At 34.3% G+C, this 12,037-nt stretch overlaps 1 long non-coding RNA gene and 1 pseudogene across 1 annotated transcript; both read left to right on the forward strand.

Moving 5' to 3' along the window:
• The first annotated feature begins 2,961 nt into the window (after positions 1-2,961).
• On the forward strand, positions 2,962-3,860 carry LOC127738598 (uncharacterized; annotated as a pseudogene).
• A 1,510-nt stretch (positions 3,861-5,370) lies between these two features.
• On the forward strand, positions 5,371-7,715 carry LOC127729448 (uncharacterized). Its single transcript, XR_007994638.1, has 2 exons — positions 5,371-6,092; positions 7,521-7,715. It is a non-coding gene; the product is annotated as an uncharacterized LOC127729448 (long non-coding RNA).
• The last annotated feature ends 4,322 nt before the right edge of the window (positions 7,716-12,037 follow it).

Consider the following 12,037-nt stretch of genomic DNA (forward strand, 5'->3'; position numbering starts at 1 on the left):
GATATTATTTTCTTGCACACTACGTCTTTCTGCAATAAAAGCTTTTAGTATATGTTGTGACGTGTTCCCAACTTGCACTGGCCAGTTTTGATATTTTGGTTGCAGTATTGTTTATTTCATACGGCAAGCTAATATTTGGTAAAATAAAGTATTAAAATACAATGATCCTCAAGTTATTGAAATAAAGCTTACTTATTAATTTGAATTTATCAAGTTACGTACTTACCTTGAGAGTTTAACTACTTTTTCACTGGTTGCTTTTGCTTTTGTACGAAGGCAGGCAAATGGTTCAACTTTCTCCTGTAATATTTGTCTTTTAAATAGAATCAGTTAACAGAAATTTTCCTCAGTGAGATTGAGGTATAAAGTCATTGGACACATTTAAGATCGTTTAATAATTACAAAAGAGAGGCGAAAGATACCAAAAGGACATTCAAACTCATAAGTCGAAAATAAACTGACAACGCCATGGCTAAAAAAGAAGAAAAAGACCAATAGACAAACAATAGTACACAAAACACAACATAGAAAACTAAAGACCGAGCAACACGAACCCCACCAAAAACTGGGAGTGATCTCAGGTGCTCCGGAAGGTAAGCAGATCCTGCTCCACATGTGGCACCCGTCGTGTTGCTCATGTTAGTACAAACCCGGTAATAAGTCTAATTCGGTAGGTCATATTCGGGAAAAGGGGACGGGATTGTAGTTACGACATTAGGAACATATCATCTGTGAAACGGATATTCCATAACGGTCAACCAACTTGTGATGACGTCCGTAAAATTTACGAAGGGATAATTTCAATTTCACCACTTGGAACTCTTGGCTTTATAGCTTCCTTGTGAGTAGCAACCCTCTATCAAGGAAATCATGATATGAAACACACGTCCTGGAATATCGTATCAACTGGGAGATATATACTCTGTATGAAGGTGCTGCTTGAATGTTGCTACATAGAAATGGAAAGTTCACAATTGGTAAGCTGAAATCATCTCTGTTGTCGTAAAGTTTTGTTTTCAACCGATCCTCATTGCCAATTTCTAGATATAAGTCAAGATATGCGGCAGACTTAACTATATCTGTTGTATCCTTTATCTCAAGTTCGATGGGATAGATGCGTGCAACATAGTCACCAAATTTTGAATTATTTAGTAAGAGGACATCATCTATATAGCGGAAAATAAAGTTAAAGGATACTGCTAACTTCTTTTCTTTCTTCCTATGAAGTTCCTGTATGAAGTCAACCTCATACGAATAAAGGAACAAGTCAGAAAGAAGAGGGACACAGTTGGTTCCCATGGGAATGCCGATTGTTTGTTGAAAAACAGGTCCTCTCAAAAATAACAAATATGTTGTCAATCAAGAAATCAACCAAAAATTATGGATTATTATAACGATATTTTGTCCGGTGTGTTGTACTTTAGAATTCTAACTGATTACGGAACACATATTGGAAATAAACGCTCTTACTATATAATGGTACCAGAGCCATGAAGCAATTCCTCAAAATGTGCACAAAACGCGGCAAAACCAATAAGTTTTGCAGTCATAATACTGCCACTTTGACAAAACCACTACTGATTGACTTTTTTCCATTGTCTTTATTTCGTTCATAAAAAAATTCGAAGATGTGATAGACTGACAATGAGAAAACTCATGACAATGACCAAACTTTTACCGCGTAAGTTATAAAAGGCCCCGAAATGACAAATGTATAAAAATTCGAACGAGAAAACTAACGGTCTGATGTTTACAATATTTGTCATATGTTCCTGGCTTGCAACGAATTTCGTGATGGAAGACATATATATATTATTTTTATTTCTAGCGAGGTCATCATCTGCAACATTTGTGTTAAGTTTTCTTGCTTCTGTATAATTACTAATGATTCATCATTGAAACTGTTGCATCAACATCAATGTATCTCAATTGTAAAATTATATTCAAGTCCACCTCTCGGTTATTCTAAGGTAAATGTCAAGTTTTCTTATCAAATATATTTTTTTGCCATGGCATATTCAGTTTGCTTTCGACTTCTGAATGTCCCTTTGGTATCTTTCGCCTCTCTTTGATGATAAACCACTTTTTTGTGTTTCATCCACGAACTTCAGTTTCGCAGGAATATAAGACTATTGTCTTTAGTCATGCCTTAGAGATTTGGGAAGTTTTACATAGTTCAATTATTAGTTGTATGACGTGTTTTTAAAGAATACTAGAACACACCCGCGACATCGCAGGTCCGTGACTGAATTAAAGTACCCATACCTCATTTTTAGCCTAGATTTTTAGTATTCGTATTGTCATGCTGATTGTAAGGTTTCAAAATCTTTCTGTTTGAACCCGTCCTGTAATTTTGATTTTTAACTAATTAACCAAAATTAGTAGTGGTATTGAGGTGGAAGAAAACAGACTTGTTAAATAAAGAACTATAGTATAATATGGAAATAAAACAACTAGTGGAAGAATTAAGGGTTCTCCTGATAGAGGAAGGATTTGCAGAAGGTAAGAGGTAACAACCGGAAACTACATGTGACATATACTATTGTTATCGGTATTGGATTCGACTCGGAACTTGTTAGATATTGGTTAATTATATGGAAAACAAAAGGGCCTTTTAAACAACACCATTGTCCTATATATGTTATTTTTAATGTTGAATTCTTTGATAAATATATTTAATAATAGTACGGAAGCACATGTATATGTTTTGGTAAAACACGTGTGTTTGTTTACATCAACACATGTTTTTAGAATACCTGTAATGTTTACAATGTATTCCATTGGATGAAATTCGTCGCATTGCGAATTTAAAACAGGTATTCTATGTATCGTATGATTTTGGCTCGTGTTTCTCGTGCTTGCTGTTTGATATAAATTAAATGTAATTTATAATGTTATTATTCGAAGTTCTGCCTTACGCTGAGTAGCATACGCCGTACTACTGCCTTGCCTGTATTAACCATGACAGACCACCGTTCCGAAGACGAAGACGAATTACTACTACACGAGTCTACAACTCCTGTCGTTCTTAACAGAGAAGCTGCATTTCCTAGTTTGCCTATACCAGTACCGTCGACAGCAACCCAGCAAACAGCGCCACAGCAACAAATAAGTGACAGCACTTTTCAACTCTTTACGTCGTACTTCGATACTAAAATATCTGCATTGAAGAACGAGTTAGTGTCGGGCAACGACTCCTTAGCCACTAAGTTGAAAAAGGAAGCGTCCGTGAAACTAAAGAGTGAAGGTAATCAAATCCAATTTTCTTTCAATTCCGAAGTCCTTGCTGACCTACATAAGCTGCAAAAACGTTTTTTCGAAGGAAGATTTTGTTTCTATAAATTTAATTTCTGGACTTATCTTAAAGTTGAACAAAAGAAATAAGCTCATCAGAATAGCCGATAAATCTCCTGCTGGTTGGACCACAGTTCGCGAGTACGAGAGTGACGAAATAGCATCAGATTCAGATGACGAGAAAAGACTCCGACAAGCTGAAAGCAGAGCTCTCAAAACCATCAAGGAGAAGAAAAGTCGTACTAAACCTTACGCTAAGCCTTCAGCTACTGTTTCCAGACCTCCTACTAATACTGCAGATATGCCTCTTCAACAGTACAACCAGCCGCCCTTTCGGAGGAACAGTCGCCGAGAGGCGACTTCCTATGACATGTGTTATGAATGCCACCAATTTGGACACTGGAGGACAAACTGTCCCAATAGAAGCAGCAAGCAATTTACACCAAGGAACAACCCAGCAACATAAGATAAAAGATAAGTTTCTTAATTTAGTAGATGAATATTTGTTGCATGGGCACATGAATATACTTTTCGAACATGTTAAGTATTTTGATAAAGTTGATTTTTCCAAATTAGCCAAAGGCGTCAAAAGTAGTTTATCTAAAAATGTAGCTTTTTGGGAGCACATTGGAGCAAGCAAATTTATAATTAATACTATAAAATCAGGTTATATGATTCCTTTTGTGAGTTTACCACCTCCTATGAAATTCCGCAATAATAAATCTGCAGTTGATAATACTGATTTTGTAAACGAAGCTGTTCTCGAACTTTCGAAAAACGGATGCGTACACGAAGTACCATTCCAGCCTTTTGTAGTAAATCCATTAAGTGTTGCCATTCAAAAGTCCGGGAAAAAGAGATTGATATTAGATCTATCTGAATTGAATTTATACGTTTTGAAAAATAAAATAAAATTCGAAGATTGGAAAGTTGCTCAACAATTTTTTAAAAAAGATCCATACCTAATTAAATTTGATTTAAAATCTGGATATTTTCATTTAGACATCTGCAAAGAGCAACATACATATTTAGGGTTCTCTTGGAACGGAAAGTTTTATTGCTTTTCAGTTTTAGCTTTTGGTTTGAGTTCAGCGCCTTACATTTTTACAAAATGTTTACGACCTATGGTTAAATACTGGCGTGAAAACGGTGTAGATATAGTGCTTTATCTAGATGATGGTTTAGGTATGTCAGATGGGTATTTAGAATGTCAAAATATATCTGAATTCGTAAAGTCCTCATTGGAATTAGCTGGATTTTTGATAAATGAACAAAAATCTGTTTTTGATCCAGTTCAACGCTTGGAATGGCTAGGATTACTATGGGATTCGAAAAGCTTTAGTTTAGCAGTGTCTGAACGTAGATTAAATGATGCAAAAGAATCGCTTGACAATATTTTGAATAAATTTCCCATTATAAGTGCTCGTCAGTTAGCACAATTCACAGGTAGAATTATTTCTATGTCTCCAGTTATGGGCAATGTCACAAGCCTAATGACAAGGCATTTATATTTTGCAATTGAGAACAGAAAATCATGGGATGGTAATTTAAATATTGCTTACACTGAGTGTGTATTAGCAGAGTTGAGATTTTGGTCAGACAGTTTGACAAATCTTAATCAGAAGAATTTTGTGAATGACACCTTACCAAACATAGTGGTGTATTCAGATGCTAGTAATGTAGCCGCAGGTGCTTTTACTGTAGAGTTGAATGAAAAAGTTTTTCATTCCACATGGAGCGAATATGAGAAAAACATGAGTTCGACCTGGCGAGAATTAAGGGCTATTCAATTAGCTTTGTATTCATTTAAATCTGTTTTAAAAAACAGTACTGTCAAATGGCACACCGATAATCAAAACTGTGTAAAAATAATCAATAGAGGTAGCACCAAGATGCATTTACAGTGTTTTGCATATGACATTTTTAAATTTTGTTCGAAGGAAGGAGTCATTGTACATCCAATATGGGTACCTAGATCAGAAAATTGTAGAGCTGATTTTTTGTCTAAAATGATAGATATAGATGACTGGCAAACATCTCCGGAGTTTTTTTAATTCATGGATAATTTCTGGGGTCCTTATACTGTTGATAGATTTGCCAATTTTGCTAATACAAAATTGAAGCGATTTAATTCAAAATTTTGGAATCCCGGGAGTGAAGCTATTGATGCTTTTACACAAAATTGGAAAAATGAAAATAATTGGATAGTCCCTCCAATTGATTTAGTTACTAAAAGTATAAATCATTTAGTACTCTGTAAAGCCGAAGGTACCCTGATAGTACCAAAATGGCCGTCTTCATCGTTTTGGACTTTATTATTTAGAAGAAACATGGAATTTCGTCATTATGTATTGGAAGTAATTGAATTTTCCAGTGAACAACGCATATTTCTTCAAGGGAACAACAAGAATTCGATTTTTGGCTCTAAGAATTTTAATTCTGATATTTTAGCTGTTAGGCTAAGAACAATGTAGATAACTGTTTTTGTATTACTGTGACATAGACATGACACATGTTTACAAGGCTATAGAAATGATAGCGAGGTCTTTTTTTAGAAATCTGACAAGGCTATAGTACGGAGCAAGGTCAGTAATGATTATATATTAAACGCATTTGTCATGTATTATATACTTTTTTATTTACTATCTGTTTGAATTTTTACATTTTTCAGATATTTTCAGCGTTGGTAGGTGGTCATCAGAAATTCTTTCACCACACCAGCCATTACAAAATTTAGCAAAGTGTCTTCCAGAATTTTGTCTTCACTCTAGAGCTGAAAGCACTCGGAAGAAGTACAGGTACGCCTTTAACAATTTTTGTAGATGGTGTAATTCATTTAATCTTAATTCTTTACCAGCATCAGACTATGATGTTTCGTTATACCTGATTCATTTATGTAAAAAACACAAATCCGCATCTATAGTTGAAGGAGCTTACTATGCAATTAGTTGGTCACATAAACTAGCTGGATTTGCCGATCCTTGTAATTCTTTTTTATGTACATCTATTAAAGAAGGAGTTCATAGGTCAATCGGGCATTACATTGTAAAAAAGAAAGAGCCTATTACACCTGAAATTCTGTACCAGATTGTACAAAAATACGGTAACAAATTCAGTACTTTAAATCATAGAAGAATCGCCTGTATGTGTCTTACAAGTTATGCAGGATTTTTAAGATTTTCCGAACTTGTTAATTTGAAAAGATCAGATATACAGTTTTATCCTACTTATATATCTTTATTTATCGAAAAAAGTAAGACTGACCAACACAGAGAAGGTAGTAGAGTGTTGATTTCGAAGACTAGTTCTATGACATGTCCGGTATCTATGTTACACACATATTTATCACAAGCTAACATAGCAATCGATTCTAACGAATTCATTTTTAGAGCAGTAACTTTTCGTAAGAAAACAAACACTTATGTTTTAAGAGGAATTACTCCTCTATCTTATACAAGGGCTAGAGAGTTGTTGTTAGACGCTCTTGGATCTTTAGGTCTAGAAAAATCTAATTTTGGTTTACACAGTTTGAGAGCAGGTGGTGCGACGGCTGCAGCCGCTTCTGGTATAAATGACAGGTTATTCAAGAAACATGGGAGATGGGCATCTGAAACTGCAAAAGATGGGTATGTTCAGGAAAACATATCAGATAAATTAACAGTTTCTAAAAACCTTGGCATATGACCCTCCCCCTTTTCTTTCTTTGTTACTTTCGAAAGTATGCTACCCTCACAAGGAGAGCTCATTTCTGATACATGTGTTGAGTTTTATTGCATAAATAATTTATGTTCGTTTAAGTCTGGCGAATTAGAACATAAATATATTTAATAATAGTACGGAAGCACATGTATATGTTTTGGTAAAACACGTGTGTTTGTTTACATCAACACATGTTTTTAGAATACCTGTAATGTTTACAATATATTCCATTGGATGAAATTCGTCGCATTGCGAATTTAAAACAGGTATTCTATGTATCGTATGATTTTGGCTCGTGTTTCTCGTGCTTGCTGTTTGATATAAATTAAATGTAATTTATAATGTTATTATTCGAAGTTCTGCCTTACGCTGAGTAGCATACGCCGTACTACTGCCTTGCCTGTATTAAGCCCCCCCCCCCCCCCCCCCCCTCACCCCCCACCATCATCAAGACCATCTATTGTTTTTATGTGGAAAGTAATGTTTTACTTATAATGATTTATTAAGTTGTATTTCTTGTTTTGTAGATTGGTGTATATTTGTATGTATTAATGGTTGGCTGACTGTGATCGAGCCTGTATGACTGTTTTTATACCTAATTAATAACGACTGAGATTAAGCCGTAATGTGCTTAAAATGAACTTTGAAACGAACTGTTTGATTTATATTATACATTGGTTAATAAAAAGTATGCTACCCTCACAAGGAGAGCTCATTTCTGATACATGTGTTGAGTTTTATTGCATAAATAATTTATGTTCGTTTAAGTCTGGCGAATTAGAACATAAGTCGTTTTTACGTCATGCCGGCTAACAAATTGGACTTCGTCATTTTAGTAGTATAGATGTATGGTATACCATGTTTGTATAATATGCATGGTGTTACATTCAGATTATGATGCTCTGTCCCCTACGCCATGTAACAGTAAAAGAGAGACAAAGAATACCAAATCGATATTCGAACTCATGAGTTGAAAACAAACTGACAACTCAATGGCAAAAAAACGAAAATCGGCCAAACAACAGTAAACAAAACACAACACAACAAGAAAACTAGACTGAGCAACCCGAGCACCGACAAAAACCGGGGGTGATCTCAGATGCTCCGGAATGGTAAGCAGATCCTGCTTCACTGGTGGCAACCGTCGTGTTGCTAATGTAAGTACAAACAGGGTAAAGAAAGAAGGTAAGTATGGAATATTTATATTATTCAAATGTTAAGATTTTTAGAAGGTGTGTTTAAAAAGTATTGCTGTAAACAAGGCCAATGATATTTGGTATGTTATTGCATTTACATAAATGAATTTCAGTGTAACAGATAACATGAGATTCAATCCTCATAATCATACTTTAGTGGCTGCAAAGTTTACAATGTTCAAATGTTGAGTTGTCTATAAAGACATGTTTATCAACAGAACAAATTGGAATATGAGGAGACAAAGGGTGTCACCAATGAGACGCAGTCACATGACGCTTGGCAATTACATTTGCTTTTTTGTTGCATTAACATCCTTTCATTTTACTTAAGAAGAATCTGGGGCACTGGAGTCAGTTTCACAAAAAGAACTTAACGACTTAGATTGATCGTACGTAAGTCATGAACAATTCAGTATACTTACGATCAATCTGAGTCGTAAGTTTTTTAGTGAAACCGACTCCAGCCTCTTAGTTTAACTTCTTTGACTGTTCGAATTTTTACATCAATCAAATCTTACTAAACATAATCATGTATGGGTTTGGGTTTTTTTTAATCAGACCATTTTTTAACTATTAATTTCTGAATTAATGCATCTATTTCATTCGCAAGGATATGCCAAATTTATTAATGTATTTTCTAAAGAATTTCAAATAATGATATTAATTAGAGACACATTTATGATAAGGTAAGCTTTAAAAGTACTCAAAAATGAGTGTCAAATCCAAATACACACAGCCATAAGGAAGTTTATCAAATATATACTTCAATTTTATACAAGTAGGCGCGAAATAACTAGGTCACACAGGTCAACATTTATTTTTCAAAATTAAGGTTGCAACTCACTTGAAAAATGTTAATTATTTTGTGTTTGTTCTTTTAATAATATGCATGAATCTTATTCATACTCCATGTTATAAGAAACCGTAGAATTAATGCCTCAACAAAACTACCTTTCAGTTCTAAATTCTTCTCTTATCAACTTTAATTGTTTAATACTTAAAATGACAACTTCCAGTGCGTGTATTTCATATCAATGAAAATAACACTTTTTAATTTTCGTGTGTTCGAAGAGCTTTTCGAGATTTACCTTCAGCAAGAATGCTCAAACCCAAACATTTGAAAGCCAATGAGGTATAAATACCCCAATACAAAGAAACACTAGAGCTAATGGTCCTCAATGTTAAAATTGAAGTCATCCATTCGAAGGTTTTACGGACGCCATCATGATATGATCGACAGTTATGAAAAGATAAATAACGTTCAACAAGACACTGTCACAGACAACCACGGAAATGTTTCATTTGTCGTAGCCACACTCATATCCCATTTTCCTCGATTATAACATCACCGAATGTTTGTTTACCATGAAAAAAACTACGGGTTCCAGAAGTGGAACAAGAATATAGGAACTTACATTCCAGAGCACCAGAGATCACATCGGGGTTTTGTTGGACTCGTTTTCCCAAAAAACTATCTTGAGATTTCTGTATATTGTAGACTGCTGTTTGTCTTTTCGTAGTTCTTCATTTTTTCCAATGGTTTGTCCTTTTTTATAAATGTAATGTTTTTTTTAACGCGATTTGGTATTTCGTCACCCTTTTTTTCAAAAATGGCCCAAATAGGGATAATATTCTTAGTGATTCTTTTAAATTAATATTTGCAAACGCATGTATAAAAATGCTGAAATTCTTTACCTGAGATTTGTCAACCAAACAGCGATTATCTGAAACTGTGTGTGATCTTGGTGGTAGACACTTAGAAGACTGTTTATATATTTCGGCGTCTGAAACAACGAAGAATAGAATCTAGTAAGTACGTTAAAGCTTTTATAAAATTTGTAGTTTGATAGTTAACGCAAAAGTATATAAGCACTAGACAGGGATGCAAAAAGTGATGATCAAAAGCTTATATCAATTGTATTAGCACAAAAGCATATTTTGTTCCACATGCACCTGTCGTACTGCCAAGTGAAATGATCAAAACTCTAAAATGTGTAACTAGTCATTGGGGACAACTCCTTCGTGAATGATCACATATAAGGGAAACATTTCAATATATTTCGCTAGTAACCATTAAACTTTTAGTGGCATTAGTTGCAGTTTTGTATTTAGAATCAGTTCTTTGAATCTTTTAATGAAGGTTAATTAAATGCGTACTTCGGACTTTGTAATTTTTATGAATTTCCCACCGAGTATATTTAACACCGGAGCCAGTATCAAAAAGATTTTAATTCTTAAATTCGGATTAGCACAGCTCTTTATGCGTTCTCCGAGGTTCTAACAATACTATGACTTGTTTAAAAAGAATGAACAAAATATTAACGCCAGAAGATACCTCAAACTGAAATTTTGACAAATTTTGTCCTCTTTGCAGAAAATGACCGTATCAATGATATTTCATGACTGCTGTGTTGTTGATACCCGCCAGAACGAAACTTCCACAAGCAATTCATTGATCAAATGGTTGTAAACACTCCTCAAAGATACCAGACTTATTAACCAACAATGTTTTAAAATGTCATAAGCATTCCTGAACGCATACCAGAGTTTTTGATAAGCATTGTGAAAAATGCCTGGTTTAAAACGATAAAAGTCCAAAACTCTGGACTATGAAAATCATCAAATTTATTCGAAGGTATCTTGGTTCTATGGAACCTCATATTTATAAAAGTTGGTAATGATATTGTGGAAGCATGCTTCGGTAATCGCGAGAAGTGGTCTTAATCTTTCTGAATTTCCTTTGAGTTATTTTTGTTATTTTACTTCTGACTGATGGATGGACATATATACGGGCGTAAACAGTAAATCATGACCCTTCCGTCTTTGACTGGCGTATAAAAAATAGTGTTGAACTACTCGTTTATGTGTTAATTGGTAAAACTTTCAAATATAAGAAACACTAACATTGTCGTGATTTATATTGGTTAAATCGTTGTTCATAAATTGAGGTACTCGTTGGATAATGTGAATTTTGAAATATATCTGGTACTAATGCTTTTAAGTTGTATATATCTATTCTAGGTCAAACGTTTTTCAAACTACCTATTATCATTTGCGCCAAAATTGAGCATTCGATTCTGCCAAGTAATACTGGCTAGGTAAAAGTAAATTTAGTTGTTTAATGGCCCATTTTAAACGGATATAGAAGACTGTATGTTTTGGCTGAGCACACAACCATGGTCGCTACGTCTTAGTTCTCTTTTTCATTTTTCTGGAATTTTTCAACGGCAATTGATTCATTATTTCTTGTCTGAATTACATGTTTATCAGCTTTTTACTGCTGTTGTATTTTAACTTTTTATGATACAGTACAATTAAAACAGTAATGCATTAAAAGCGCAAAACAATTAAAGGTCAAAAGCGCAAACTTATATGTACGATTAACAGTTACCTGCATGTATGCGTATCTAAATTCACAGCATATTACGGGCTACCGGTATTGCTTCTAACTCTTCACCTAAAGTGGATGTTTTTGTTTATTTCTTTAGGCGAAAGAATACAGGAATCAAATTTAACCGTGGTATTCGGTGTATTTAAAAACATATATAGTATGTTATAGGAGGGAGATTTACAGGGAAAATACCAGTGTTTAGAAGAAATTTTCTTCGCCTCTGTGCTCAGAAAATTTTACCTTCTCTCGACTGGTATTTTTTTTTCAAAAACACCTCCTTGAACATGGTATGTTTGTTTAAGAAATGTTTAAGTCGAAAAAAATGGATGATTTGAAGAGATTCTTGGACAGCGGATTAAATCCCGACTTTATAGGGGGCTTGATTCTTGGTCTTCTGCGCCTTATTTATTAAGGTTTTAGTAACATAAATTTCCAATACTTTTAGTAGAATAATTGT

The sequence above is a fragment of the Mytilus californianus genome, unplaced genomic scaffold (genome assembly GCF_021869535.1).
Source record: "Mytilus californianus isolate M0D057914Y unplaced genomic scaffold, xbMytCali1.0.p SCAF_1, whole genome shotgun sequence".
Classification (NCBI taxonomy): domain Eukaryota; kingdom Metazoa; phylum Mollusca; class Bivalvia; order Mytilida; family Mytilidae; genus Mytilus; species Mytilus californianus.